Raw genomic sequence first — 15,773 nt, 5'->3', positions numbered from 1 at the left:
ACCATAGCCTCTGTGCCCACGTGCCCCGAGTACTGAGTCTGCTCTCAGAGCCTGTGAACCACAGCCTCTGTGCCCACGTGCCACGACTACTGAGCCTGTGAACCACAGCCTCTGTGCTCACGTGCCCTGAGTACTGAACCTGCACTCAGAGCCTGTGAACCACAGCCTCTGTGCCCACGTGCCCTGAGTCCTGAACCTGCACTCAGAGCCTGTGAACCACAGCCTCTGTGCCCACGTGCCACGACTACTGAGCCTGTGAACCACAGCCTCTGTGCTCACGTGCCCTGAGTACTGAACCTGCACTCAGAGCCTGTGAACCACAGCCTCTGTGCCCACGTGCCACGACTACTGAGCCTGCACTCAGAGCCTGTGAGCTGCGGCTACTGTGCCCATGTGCCCCGAGTACTGAGCCTGCACTCAGAGCCTGTGAACCACAGCCTCTGTGCCCACATGCCCCGAGTACTGAGCCTGCACTCAGAGCCTGTGAACCACAGCCACTGTGCCCACGTGCCCCGAGTCCTGAACCTGCACTCAGAGCCTGTGAACCACAGCCTCTGTGCCCACGTGCCCCGAGTCCTGAACCTGCACTCAGAGCCTGTGAACCACAGCCTCTGTGCTCACGTGCCCCGAGTACTGAGCCTGCACTCAGAGCCTGTGAACCACAGCCTCTGTGCCCACGTGCCCCAAGTACTGAACCTGCACTCAGAGCCTGTGAACCACAGCCTCTGTGCCCACGTGCCCCGAGTACTGAACCTGCACTCAGAGCCTGTGAACCACAGCCTCTGTGCTCACGTGCCCCGAGTACTGAGTCTGCACTCAGAGCCTGTGAACCGCAGCCTCTGTGCCCACGTGCCCCGAGTACTGAACCTGCACTCAGAGCCTGTGAACCACAGCCTCTGTGCCCACGTGCCCTGAGTACTGAGCCTGCACTCAGAACCTGTGAACCACAGCTACTGTGCCTACGTGCCCCGAGTACTGAGTCTGCTCTCAGAGCCTGGGAACGGCAGCTACTGTGCCCACATGCCACTGAAGCTTAAGTCAAAGTACTAACCTCCCTTGGTGAACTTGGGAAAAATTAGCAACTTCTCTGGACCTCAGTGACTCCATTTTACATTAGCTAACTAATTAAACTAATTAATTATTTCCATAAATATTTGACTAGAGGATAATGTGAATAATCCTAGCTAATGTGTTAAAGCAGGTAAAATGCTGAAGACAGTCCATGCTTACACTGGGCACGCACAGTGTCTTATTTGTTACTGTGTTGCTACACCCAGCTCTGAGCCCCGTGCAGAGCCACATGGTGAACGTGATTAGTGACTGAGGGAGTTGCAGGTGGTACAGTGCAACCAGGGCCGTGGTGTAGGTGGCCAGGGAGATGGGAGAGCCCCAAGGGGAATCTGCCCTGATGAGGATTAGAAATATCTAAGCAGAGGCATCTGTGTCTAACCTGAGACTTGGATGATTCAGTGAGGTGGCGAAGTGGGGCAGTGAGGTTTGCAGGGACTAAGAGGCATTTCAGGCAGAGGGAACGGCATCTACAGAGACCTGGGGCCCAAGCTGTGTGTGTGTGTGTGTGTGTGTGTGTGTGTGTGTGTTGAAAGCTGTGAGGTAAGGAGCAGGACTTGACCTGTTCTGGCTGCTTTATAGGGAGTGGATAGAAAGCAGGGCTGAAGGCCTGGAGACCTGGACCAGATGCTATGATGCAGGAAGCGGCGGCCTGACCTTGTGGATGAATAGATGTGAGTGGGTCCATTGTGTGAAGCAGGTAGAATTAAGTTAGAATGTGGGAGGAATGGAGGAGTGGAGGAATATTAGTGAGTCGAATAATGTCCCTTCCAAATTCATGACCACTCTCAACCTCAGAATGTGACCTTCTTTGGAAATAAGATCTTTGCAGATGTAGTTAAGTCAAGGATCAACACAAATCACCCTGAATTTAGGGTGGCCTTAAATCCAGTGAGAAAGATTGGCTGTAAGAGAAAACAACACAGAGAGACACAGGGAAGAAGGCCATGAGTAGAGAGACAGCAGAGGTTGAAGTGATGTTGCCACGAGCTGGGGAGCACGTGGAGCCACAAGAAGCTGGAATAGGTAAGGACGGATCTTGCCCTCAGAGCCTTTGGAGGGAGGGGCCCTGTCAACATTTTGATTACATATTTCTGCCTCCAGAACTGTGAGAGAAAAAGATTCTGTTGTTTTAAGGCATCCAGTTAATGGTACTTAATTCTAGCAGCCCTAGAAAACTAATAGAGGAGTCAAGGGTGGTGCTCAGGTTTCTGGATTAGGTGACATGTGGGATGTAAGGGCAAGGGCAGACTTGGTGGCTGGGGCAGGGACAGGAACCACGGTAGACAGATGCTGAGGTTTGATTCAGGTTTTACTGCCTTCAGAGAGTCTGTGTGATAAGTAAGTGAAGGGAACCACAGTGGCTGGATTCATGGGTCTGGCTAACTGATTCAGATTTAGATAGAGTCAGGGAGTGAGGGGAGGAGAGAGGGAGTTTACTCAGGGATGATTTGTGTGGAGAGCAGGGAAGAGCATCAAGATTAGACCTACAAGGAAGACCCACATGAGGGAAAAGGTGAAGGAGAGAGAGTCATGAAGGTTTCTGAGCAGGAGCAGCCAGGGAAACAGGAGAAAACCAGGAGTACTTGGCGCCACAAAGTCCAAGGGCACAGGGAGTTTAAAGGGGGTGGGGGCAGGGCGGGGGCAAGGAGGAACGCCGAAAGGCTGCCTTTGTTCAGGTTACTGTAACAGAAAACCACAGGCTGGGCAGCTTAGTCAGTAGACATTTATTTGAAGTCTGGGAGGCTGAGACCAGCATGCCAGCATGGTTAGGTTCTGCAGAGGCCCTCTTCCTGTTGACAGACAGCTGTTGTTTCCTTGTGCCCTCACATGGTGGAGAGCGGAATCACCTTGCCTGTTTCTTCTAATAAGGGCACTAATTCCATTCATGGGGGCCCCACCCCCATGACCCAATTGCCTCCCAAAGGGCTTACGTGTTAAGAACATAACAGTGGGGCTTAGGATTTCAACATTTACATTTGGGGGACATCAACATTCAGACCATAACAAAAACAAATGGATCAGTTTTTCACTGTGACCTTGGCAAGGACAGCTTTGGTGGAGCAAGAATCTGTGCAGTCCCATTGCCACCTGACTCCCATTCTGGGGGACATCCTCACAACAGGGTGCCCTGGTGCTTTGTTTCTAGAGGTTCTAGATTCTTAGGACTGAACTTCCCAGGGCTTGGTGCTTTCAACAGTTGGCGGGAAAGAGGCCACCTCCATTCTGGCTAGGTCCCAAAAACCAAGACTGATCTTCTGTGTCTGCTCCTTGGGAATAAGGCCAACAGCTATTTGTCTCCCATGAAGCCAGCATTTGTTTCTCTGTTCAAAGAATCTGGCAACCCTATCCTTTTACTGGTGTCTTAATCCATTTACGCTCCTAGGAAGGGAGGGGAGGTTTGGGATTAATAGAATTACCGGCCACATTTATTGAGGGGGTCTGGAATCCCTGGAAAGCCAGGATTTCATCATATCTATCACTCAGCCCCACAGAATTGCAAGGAGGACCAGATTCACACTTAAGTAAAGATATTACTCTAAATGGCAGACAATCCTGCTGCGCCCAGCCAAAGGTAACAGTGCCATCTGTGGGTCACTGGAGGAGTGAGCCTGGGTGTAATTGTAATAACACAAAGGGAGTATCAGTGGCAGGGCCCTCCAGAGCCTGATTCCATGCTCTTTCTGTTGACTAATGAGAAGCGAACTTTAGAGAGATGTGATTTTTGTTTAATGACCAAATGTTTGAAAGAAACACAAGAGATGGGTGGACCAATATGTGAGCCCGAGTGTGCATTAGGGAGGGGAAAGATCCCCTTGTGGATGTCTGTGCTCTGCAAAATTGGAGCTAAAGTTTTTCTTTCCAGAATATGACCAAAAAAAAAAAAAGTGATGGAGATGGAGTATGTCGTTGTGTGGGCAGAGGAGTGGATCACAGCTTGGGGAGAAGTCTAGGGCTGGATGCAATCAAATACAGCCTGAGAAGTCAAGTATGTGTGTCTCAATTTACTTAATAATACCCGATACTTGCTTACCAAGTGCCAGACATTCTCAAAATGTGTATTAACCCTCACAATAACCCTGTGAGGTTGATGATATCTTAGCTCCCATTATATAGAAGGGAATTAGAGCACTGAGGGGTTAGGTAACTTGTCCAAGGACGCGCAGCTTGAGGAAACCAAGCCTGCAGCTCCAGCACTGTCCAGTGTCCTTGACGTCTGCACCAACCTCTGTTGTGTTCTCCGGTCACCCAGTCATGGCCGACTCTTTGTGACCCCGTGGACTGCAGCTCGCCAGGCCTCCCTGTCCCTCACCATCTCCCAGAGTTTCTCCAAGTTAATGTTCATTGCATTGGTGATGCCGTCCAGCCATCTCATCCTCTGATACCCTCTTCTCCTTTTGCCCTCAATCATTCCCATCCTCAGGGACTTTTCCAATGAGTCATCTGCTGTACCTCATTCTAAATGCATTGCCTGTTCCTTGCCTTTCAGACTGGAGCAGGAGGCGCATAAAGTAAGCATTTATTGGTGGTTTTGATTAAAGTGTTCATCAGCCAGGGCAGCACTTACACAGCACTGAGTTCAGGGTCCACTGAGGGGCGGCCCACAGCCACAGGGCTTTTGGGGTTCTTGAGTCTATTTTTTGTAGATTTTACCCTATAACGGATGGAAAATTATGGGAGAATTTTAATCAGGGGAGTGCCATGGTCTGATTTAGGTTTAAAAAATGAATTTAGGTCTTCTCCAAGGGTGATTGACATGGAGACTTGCTAATGACAAGGAATCCAGGGTGGTCTTCTGGCCTGGCACCAGTTTGCAGGGGGTTTTGTAAGTGAAGAGAAGCAGAACAGAAAGAACCCAGGTGAGCTGTAGTCAAGTATCTTCTCTCTCCCTCTTGGTTCTCTGCCCCCACTGCCTCCTAAGGTGACTGTTCTGCCAGCATGCTCCAGAAGACAGCGTCACCTGGAGCCTTTGCTCCATCTTATTTCACTGGAAGAAGAACTAGGTGCTCGGGAAGTGGGTTGGAGATCTGGTGATGTTCTGCTCAGTGAAATGCACCATTTCACTTGTGCGTCACCCACGTGTGGCTGACTAGGGATGCAGGGGATGGGGGCGGGGCCTGCCCGGTGGAGCATGTCCACCTGGCAATGGCTGCTGGATATCCTAGTGAGTACCTTACCTCCTAGTCCTGTGGACACCCCACTCAGCCCTTCAGAGAGAGCAGAGCCCCAGGCAAATGATCCTGTTGGTCTTTCTAATCTTGGAATGGGAACTAGGGCGGGGTACTCCTCAGAGCAGCCCAGTACAGGGTACAGCAGACCAGGAAGGGGCCACACTCAGGAGGGGGAGTCTGGTCAGGTCTCCCTGCTCCTTCCTGAAAGTGCTCCCAAGGCATGTCTCTCCCTTTGGGACACAGCTCTTCTCTCTCAGCCCTTCTCTGCTGGGTACTTGTCTGCTCCCCTGCAGCTCTGGGGGAGCCCACTGGGGAAGATCTGGGTCTTTGGTTAAGCATCTTAGCAGCTGTTGCCCTAGTGCTGGGTCCAGCTGGGGATGCAGAGGAAGAGGAAGGAAGGAGTGCTGAGAAGGGGGAAGATCATGAGGGGAGGGTGCTGCTGACCTCAAGAAGGATCTAGCAGCAGCTGGCGTGAATTCAGAGGAAAAGATCTTTTGTAGGTTTTCTTGAGGCTCTTCTCCCCATCCAGGGTATAGATCCTAGTTGAGGGTGGGTGGCAACCGTCTGACTGGGCTTCCTGGTCAAGTGCTTGTGGCCTCCTGGGGAATACAGACTCCATACACCTGGGTCTGCCTGCCCCGGGCATAGCATCTTTCTGGCCTGCAGGCAGAGAGCTGGGTGAGATGACCCATAGGTCCTTTCTGGAACGATCATCTTCTTTCCTCTTTCTTTTTCTCATTTTGTTGCATGCAGCATGAATCTGAAACAAATGAGGCCTTCAAGGAAAAGGAGGAGGTATCCTAATCTGGCAGAAAGATTCGAGTCACCAGCTTGGTGAGCAGCTCACAGCAACCTGCAGAGAAATTTCACGCCCTTGAAGGTTTCTGCAAGACCCATTTTACCCCTTTTCCTCCTTAACCTCCACTCTGCTACACCTGGCCCATGGCGATCATGAAAATGTGCCTGTCAGATCTCCAACTCCAGGAGGGTGATTGGTGGAGGTCCTCAGCTGCTGCACTCTGAATCCATCACCTCCTTAGTGTTGAGGCTGTGCTTCCCACCGTGGCTCCCAGTCAAAGGCAGAGTGCACTGGGGATACTAAGACAGGATACCAAGGAGATGCCTGGGAGATGTGAGTCTCCTTTGATGGGTTACTGGCTCCAGGATTGCCCATTGGCTTTGCCAAACACTCTTGGATGACCAGCATCCTGGGATAATTTCACCCAACCTCCCCTCTTCTCTACTTTACTGGGGTCTTATGGCTCCTCAGCGTCTTCCAGCTCCTCCAGACTTCCCCCCACAGGCATTTCCCCTAATAAATCTATTGCTTGTTTCATTTTGTTTTGACATCTACCTCTTGGAGGACTCATACTAACCTACTCCCCTTGCTCAAGAGTGGGAACCCCTTGGGGCTTCCCTGGTGGTCCAGGAGTTAAGAATCTGCCTTGCAATGCAGGGGACTTGGGTTCGATCCCTGGTTGGGGGACTAGGATCCCACATGCTAAGGAGCGACTAAGCCTGAGAGCTGCAGCTACTGAGACTGCACACTACAACTAGCCGGTCCGTGGACCGTGATGAAAGATCCCTCACGATGCAGCAAGGTCCAATGTGCTGCGACTAAGACTCGACGAAGCCGAATAAATAAGTAAATATAAAAATGAATGGGGACTGCCGTTTGGACTCTTCCTTTCTGAGTTGCCCACCGTCACTGAGCTGCTGGCAGTGAGGGGTGACAGGGATCAGGGGAGGCCTTTGAGGTACTTGGGACCCCAGAACAGAGGCCTGCCCTCCACCTCCTTCACTGGGACCTCTAAAGTCAGGAGATCCTCCGTTCCATGAGACAGCTGGTCTGTGATGGCCCTGGCCCCGGATGGCATCAGCAGCGCATGAAGGACAGGGACGTTCATTGGTTCGCACTGTCCGCTGTCTTCCCCTCGTTCACTGCTCTTGGGACGTCAGTCATCCTCCCAAACTGCCTCTTCTGGGGTGGCAGTGTGTGAGAGACAGAAGCGAGCTGTCAATGGTGTCTGCACCCCTTCCCGACCCTCTCCTTTGCCATGGTCAGCTTCCCTTTTGTGGCCTCACAGGAAAGATAGGACTCAAGTAGCCTCAATTTCTGGGAAAGCAGAGAACTGGGAAGGGCTGAAATTCTCCCACACGAGGAAAGCCATGGTGGGTAGCAGGGAGCCTACACTAGCTTCGTTTATTCACTTATTTTAAGTTTTAACACATTTATTGAGTGTCCTTTGTGATAGACACTGCTAGTCATTTTTACAGTCTCCACACTGAAGCTTTAAAGTCCAGGAGACAGGTACTATTGATTATTAATCCCACCTGGCTGAGATGACTTGCTCTGATGTCACAAAGCTGGGAAATTGGAGCCAAGATCTGAACAAAACTTGTCTAACATCAGAGCTGCTTATTCGTTTAACATTTGTTTGAATGGCTTCCAGAGCTTATAGAACTTAGAGTTGAAGCCTTATCATGCTTCACCTACTGTCTTTGCCAGGAAAATAATTGATTTCAGACTCAGGCTGGGTTTGAACCTTTGCTCTGTCACATATTAACCTGTATCCTGGGCAGACCACTGGGACCCTGCTTCAGTTTCCTTACTTGTTCAAGGGGACCTAAGTGGGTCCAGCTTTGACAGGCTGTTTTGGATGGATGAAAGTGAAAGTGAAAGTTGCTCAGCCATGTCCAACTCTTTGCGACCCCATGGACTATACTGCCCATGGAATTCTCCAGGCCAGAATACCGGAGTGGGTAACCTTTCCCTTCTTCAGGGGTTCTTCCCAACCCAGGGATCAAACCCAGGTCTCCCGCACTGCAGGCGGATTCTTTACTAGCTGAGCCACAGGGAAGCCCTTGGATGGGTTAGGCCATGTAATAATGTGTGGTAGGCTCTCAGTGCAAGTTGGACATGTCCTAAACAGTACATAAGACCGAAAGATGATTTTCATGACAAAGTACACCTAGGGCACAAAGCTGGGCATGGTGGGTGGGGCTCATGTCACACAGTAAGTATTGGTAAAAGCGTTGGCCACACCAGGGGCCCAGCTGGCCAGCCAGAATACTGCCTGCCACCACTGCCTGGTGGTGACCTGGCTGGCATGTCTCCATGGATGCTGTCATCTCTTTCACTTCTCCCCAGGGCTTCCTCTGCGGTCCTGACAGGCATCTTGGAAGGATCTTCACCTTGGCTAAGATATATTTAAAACCCTTGACAATGTTGATCATGCTAATTTGAGCAGTTTGACTCTGATGTGCCTTGGGTATAGCTTTCTTCATGTTTCTTATGCTTGGGGTTTGTTGAGCTTAGCCCCGTGGGTTATGGTTTTAAGTCTGGAAAGGTCTCAGCTATTTTTCTTCAAAAATGTCTTTGTGTTTCCACTCTCCTCAGGAAATCCAGTTGGCTGCTTAAAGTCTAATATCGACCAATGCTCTTGAAATTCTTTTTTCTCTCTACGTCATTTGGGATTCTGTTGGTATGCCTTCCGGTTTGCTAATCTTTTCTTCTGCAATGTCCAATCTTTGTTAATCCCGTCTCATTTTGTGTGTGTGTGCACGCGCGTGTGTGTTTGTTTGCTTGTTTAAATCTTTGACATTAGAGTTTTCATCTCTAGAAGTTTGATTTGGGTCTTTACTTCTTCTTCTTTTTTTTTTTTTGGGCCAAGCCTTGTGGCTTACGGGATCTTAGTTCACCAGTCAGGAATTAAACCCAAGCCCCCTGCAGCGGAAGCATGGAATCCTAACCACTAGACACCATGGAGTTCCTTCTTCATTTTTTAAACATATGGAATACAGTTACATGTCTGTTTCAATATCTTCCTCTGCTAATTATAAGGGCTATATCAATTCTGGGTTGATTTTAGTGGGTTGATTATTCTCATTATGGGTTTGGTTTTTCTGCCTCACTGCACGCCTAGTAGTCTTTGATTAGATTCTGGACATTATGTATTTTTCCTTTGTGGACACTGGATATTTTTACATACTTGTGAGTCTTCTTTGCTTTATTCTGGGGGTGCAGTAAAGTTATTGGGTAACAGGTCCTTTCAGATTTATCTGTCGTGCTTTGTGAGGCAGGTCCAGAGACGTGTCCAGTCTCAGGCTGGGTATCCACTACAGCTCAGACCACAACTTCCTGAGAACTCTCCCCAGGGCCCCATGAATTATGAGTTTTTCAGTCTGGCTGGTGGAAACAGACACTGTTACGGGTTTTGTGTGAGCACCACCCACTTTTCCTTCTAATCCTGTCTCGTGGTCTCTCCCTAGCCTCATGGGCTTCCCTTACGAATGCGTGATTAGCGCTCTGCTGGGTGCTGCAGGGGGTCGTTGGTCTGCGGGCCTTAGGAGCTCTGTGTCTGTGCAGCCCTCTCCTCTTGGGTGCTCTGTCCTGTGAACTCTGGTGGCCTCAGTCTCGCTGAACTCTCACCTCTGTTTCCTCAACCCAGGGAGTCTGCCTGGCTCTGCCTGTTCTTCCTCCCTGCTCTCTGGAAACTCTCAAGACAGAAAATTGGGGCAATCTTCGGCTCAGTTCACTTGTTTCCTTCACCTTACAGATCACATCCTTCATTGCCTGCTGTGCAGTGTTTTAAAGACTGGTGTTTCCTGAATATTCTCTGCCCAGCCCCTACCCCTTGTCCTCAGGAGAGGGAGGAGAGTAAACATGGGCTCTGTTACTCTGTCTTGACCAGCAGTAGAAGACTTCATTCAACCACTTTGGTCTTGAATGAGGCCTCGCCAAACTCCTGGATGGCTAAAGACACCATTAGAAGATTCTGGGCCACCTCGGTGGACTGGAGCCCAGCCCCTCGGAGGTCACGCTGAAGGCATCATCCTCCGCACACCGGCTGGGTGTGGCTGGTGTCTCAGGCATGTGACACACGTGGTTCGTGGTCTCACAACGGAGAACGTAACCATACACCCAGGGCCGACACTGGCAAGAAATAATCTCTCCACCTAATAACGGGGCATCTTCTCGGCCTTGGCGAGGGGTCCCCAGGACATGGGCTTCTGTATAGAGCTGTTTCTTGCTCTCTGTGTCCTCCATCAAGATGTGTTTGCCCCAGGGCTCAGGCATCACTGTCAGAAGACAATAAACACTTGGCCCCAGGAGCTCCGGAGCACTGGTTGGCCCAGAAAATTCTTTAGTTCCAGCTGGGAGGGTTTAGGAGCAGCTTCAGGGTCGTGGAGCCCTGCAGGGAACACCTTCAGGCCAGGCTAGGCCACAGCTGATGCACACGTCCTGGGTTCCTGGTTCAGTCACCTTTCAACATCCTCCCCATGAAGGGCTGTCAAGTTGCACTGACCGTATTTAAAAAAAAAAAAAAAAAAAAAAGCCATAACTTGAATCTAATCATGAGGAAACAGACTGACACATCCAGAATTGGTGGTGTTCTATAAGCAAGTGGCCTGAACTTTCTACAGTGTTAATGGCATGAACGATCAAAAGAGGTGTGTGAGTGATGGTGGGGGTGGTGAGGGTATCGTATGTTACAGGAAACTACAGAGACACAACAGCCAAACACAATGAACCACCCCTAACTGGATCCAAGGGTCAGGAAACTCCCCTGTGCGAGGGACTTTTACTTTAGACATTCCTGTACAGCTTAGATACTGCAGCCATGCTATGTTCCTTGGGTGTGGGTATTATGCTTATAGAGAGATTGTATTTGTTTTTAGGAGATAAGTGTTAAGTATTAAATAATAGTACAAGGCTGAAATTTACTTTCAGATGGTCCAGCAAGAGAAACTATGTACATATACATACTTACATGGCTTTCGCAGGTGGCGCAGTGGCAAAGAATCTGCCTGCCAGTGCAGGAAATGCAAGAGATGAGGGTTCGATCCCTGGGTTGGGAAGATCCCTTGGAGAAGGAAATGACAGCCCACTTCAGTATTCCTGCCTGGAGAATCCCATAGACAGAAGTGCCTGGCGAGTCACAGCCCAGGGGGTCGCAGAGTTGGACACGACTGAACACACACACACACATATGCATATTATGCAAACGTAGCGATCTATACAATTCAAGTCCGAAAGGAAGAAACAGGTTTGACATGTTTCAAAACATAAAGAGGGCTGGGCGAAGGAATGGTGGGAATGGGAGTGCAGAGACAGACAAGAGTCAGGTCTTGAACGGTTCTGTTCAAGATGACAAAGATTTTCTATTTTCTTTTAAGGGTAATGGGCATCAAGGGAGAATCCCTCTGAAGCAACGGACTTGGTCAGATTTATGTTTTAGAATCCCATTATGCATCTCATTCCTTCCCATACACCCCAGAAATGTCCCCAGGCCCCTGCAGTTGCCACACGCACAGAAAGGGTTTTTGTCTCTTGTAGTGTGTAGCTGTTCCCTCACCAATCTCTCTGGTGACCAAACATGGGGCCTTTGTGGCCCTCTTGGTTCTTGTCCCTGGAACCAGGGGATTTCCTGGAGCCGGCACCCAAGAACCAGGGGATTTCCCTGTCAGCTCACTGTCTCTGGAGAAGCCGACCAGACGTCACACCAAGGAAAGGGAGGAGAGCCCACATCAGGCAGTTGTGGTCAGGGTAGGGCGAGGTGCAGCCGGGGAAGAGAAACGTTTCTGCCTGGAATTTACAGAGAGAGCTTAGAACAAGCAATAGCACATCGTTGGTGGAAATTGGTATAAATGGACAAATAAATTCTAAGAATAGAGAATCTCCAAGAGGAGTGGGGACTTGTTTCCTTTATTTTATACTGAGTCCTTGCACCTTTTCCCCACTCTGTGTCTCCCTGACGACACTGGACAGTACCCCGATGTACTGTCAAACCTACATCTGAATCCCCTCTTTTCCTTCCTGGAAAGCGAGGTTAGAGAAGACCACATAATTGGATAGACTGGGGCCGTAGTAAGAAAACACTACCTGTCTCTTAGTGATGTGCTGGCACTGGACCTTACTGGCTCTCAAGAGCCTACTGTGTGCATATCTTTGCAATTCTGCAGCCAGTGACATCATGATGGTAACATGAAATTGGTTAAGGTAGCGGTGTTTGTTGTTATTTTTCAGTCATTAAGTTTAGACTTACTAACTGACACATTTGACTCTTTGCAACCCCATGGACTGTAGCCCGCCAATCTCTCTGCCCTCCACTATCTCCTAGGGTTTGCTCAAACTCATGTCCATCGAGTCGATGATGCTATCTAACCATCTCCTCCTCTGCCACCCCCTTCTCCTTTTGTCTTCAATCTTTCCCAGCATCAGGGTCTTTTCCAATGAGTCGACTCGTCACATCAGGTGGCCAAAGTGTTGGAGCTTTAGCTTCAGCAAGTCCTTCCAATGAATATTCAGGGTTCATATCCCTTAGGATTGACTGGTTTGATCTCCTTGCAGTCCAACAACAATCTACAAAAGTAACTGGCAAATATTATATAAGAGAGTTTCTCCTCTATAACCAGAGGATCAGTTGTCCAACATCTAGGAGCACACCATTGTATATTCTCTTCATTTGAAATTCTCTTTGACTCTCTCCCCCTCAGTATTGAAGTTTCTTAGGACTTTCCACTTCTCCTGGGCTAATGAACTTAACCTTGACAATACATTTAACTTTGAGCATGGTGCTCATAAAATAAAGATCTTGGAAATTTAAGGAGACAATAATATTCCCTCCTACAAAACTACAGGAAAGCAGACCTAGTTAAAGTGAGTCCTGATAAACAGATGTATTGAGAATATTCACAGAGAGCATTGGATTTATCCTCCTGCCAGTGAGAAGACTTGTTGAAAGTGCAAAATGCTGTTTCCATGTAACAAAGGAATCTTTTACGATGCTGGACTTCAGAGATTGTTATGTACTGTGAAGTGTAACCTTTAACTCTTTTTTAAAAAAATAATTTTATTTTTATTTCTTTCTTTATTTTTGGCCATGCTGGGTCTTGTTGCTATGCAGGCCTTTTCTCTCGTTGTGGTGGCGGAGCCTGCCCTTCCGTCGTGGTGTGCGGGCTTCTCATTGCGGGGCTTTCTCTTGCGGGCTCTAGGGCATGCGGGCTCCAGCGGTTGCTGCACGTGAGCTCTAGAACTCAGGCTCAGTTGTGCTGTACTGGCTTAGTTGCTCTGAGGTGTGCGGGATCCTCCTGGGCCAGGGATCAAACCGTGTTTCCTGCAATGGCAAGCGGATTCTCTACCACTGAGCATCCAGGGAAGCCCTACCCTTTAACCCTTAAAAGTCCACTGTTCTAATTGGTTGTCACTCAATAGTTTGATGCCCTGAAAACAATATTTACACTGATACATATATATATTTTTCTGAGTGCATACTTGCAAGGATTTAGGTTAGTCCAGAGAAGGGCCTTTGGCATTTCGTTGCCTACCTCCATGTGTAAGTTCCTTATTCAAAGGATCTGAGAGCATGTGGAATTGACAGAATCACTTTGGACCATAGACTGCTGTGAGTATGTGGTCTCAGAGCTTCCTGTTCCATTTCCTTGTCTTTGACGAATTTCCTCTTTCATCCTCCTCTCTTGTTCAGTCACTAAGTTGTGTCCAAATCTTTGCCACCCCATGGACTGCAGCACGCCAGGCTTTCCTGTCCTTCACTAACTCCCAGAGTTTGCTCAAACTCATGTCCACTGAGCTGGTAATGCTGTCTAGCCCATCTCATCCTCTGCCACCCTCTTTTCCTTTTGCCATCAATCTTTCCCAGCATCAGGGTTTTTCTCCAATGAGGTGGCTCTTTGTGTCAGGTGGCCAAAGTATTGAAGCTTTAGCTTCAGCATCAGTCTTTCCAATGAGTATTTGGGGTTGATTTCCTTTAGGATTGACTGGTTTGATCTCCTTGCTGTCCAAGGGACCCTCAAGAGTCTGCTCCAGCACCACAGTGAGAAAGCATCAACTCTGCAGTGCTCAGCATCTTTTATAGTCCAGCTCCCATTCTCCTCTACGCTATTGTAAATACTCAACTGCCTTTAAGTTTTCTGTATTCAGTTCCAAGCAGATGATCTTTCTTAGTTCCAATAAATGATCTTGTCCTCCTAATTCATCTAACAACCAGAAAGCAGTGAGAGATAGTCACAAAGAAACTTATGGTTTTCTAGGAGCCAAATAGTTAACCAAACCCACTGTCACCCAACCAAAATGAAAAAAACCAATGAACGGAAGTAGCCTAAGGTCACACCAGCAGTGCTGAAAGTAGGAATGCCGAGACCTTTGAAAAGTGTTATCTGGAGGCAACAGTTTGGACTCTAAAACTGCAATGAGATTATACAGTCCAACATGATTCTCCTGGAGAGTGTTGGTAGGGCAAAAGCAGGCCATGCAGCATTCTGAAAATTTTCATTAATCCTGCCACAGTCTATACCAAACCCATTACCCAGCTCTGTTAATTCTGTTCCTAAATATATATTGAATGCTCTCGATTCTACTGCATATCCATATTTTCAATGGGTTATTTTTGGTGTACAGGAAAGTTATTCATGTAGACTATTTTTGTCCATACGATTTTTAAACTCTCTTTTCAATTTAGATAACTATTCCAGATGCTTCTTTCAGACTTCATAGGTAGAAAAAATGATGTCATGCAAATAATGATTCTTTCTTCTCTTAAAAAAAGTTGGGACTTCCATTAAAACTGAAAAATGTTTACTGACAGATATAAAGAGAATAGAGAAACTTCATGTACATCTCAGTATGAAGAGTATTTTTAAGGATACCAAACCTTCCTGTTATTTTATAGCATTACTAAAATTACTGAATTTACTAAAATTCAGCTTTGTTTAAACTCTCAATAAGACTTTGTTTCTGTAACCTGCCAGAAGGTAATTTGAAAGAACAAATTAAGAATGGCGAAGAAAAGTTTAATTAATAAAAATGTTAATAAAGGGAGCCTGCCATATTTTAAAATATTGTGTAAAGAAATGATTAGTTTGGTGTATTGAAAGAATTCTTAGGTGAATGAAATAGACTAGAGAGACCCTCAACAGACCCCAGAATAAGACACTTTATTAATGTCAAACACAGGAAGCGTCTGAAATTAATGGTGAAGGTACAGATTAGTCAACAGAATGGTGCTGATATTCTCTGCTTAGCATGGACACTTGTGAAGGGGCTAATGAATCTTTCTGTAATTAAACTGGGGAGGTGACAAGACCTCAGAGCAAACTAGAGCTTGGAAATCTGAGGGAACTGGAGTCTCTTTCAGAATCTTCCTTTCATAGCTTCAAGGCAGTGTTTCTCAGAGCGAGAAGTGTCATCCATCAAGTACGTGTAAAAGAAAAATGGTGATGGAAATTCCAGTATGAACAATGTTAAACAGCTTTTCTTAACACAGGGTGTCTCAGAATCTTTAATAGGATCAGTTACCATGAACCTCTAAGAACGCCACAGAGCATGGAATATTTACCAAACTTACTTAATTTTGGAACCCTTTTTGGGCAAAACTTATTTCTGGACTAGTGTTCTATGCAACGCTTTGGGAAAACTGGATCCATCTTAGGAAGGAAGGAGCTATTTTGATGGGTATGACACTCAGGGTTCTTGATGGGAAACATAAGCCCATGTTTACATAATTTGAGCAG

Source organism: Ovis canadensis, chromosome 3 (genome assembly GCF_042477335.2).
Source record: "Ovis canadensis isolate MfBH-ARS-UI-01 breed Bighorn chromosome 3, ARS-UI_OviCan_v2, whole genome shotgun sequence".
NCBI lineage: Eukaryota > Metazoa > Chordata > Mammalia > Artiodactyla > Bovidae > Ovis > Ovis canadensis.
This window is presented reverse-complemented; position numbering follows the sequence as displayed.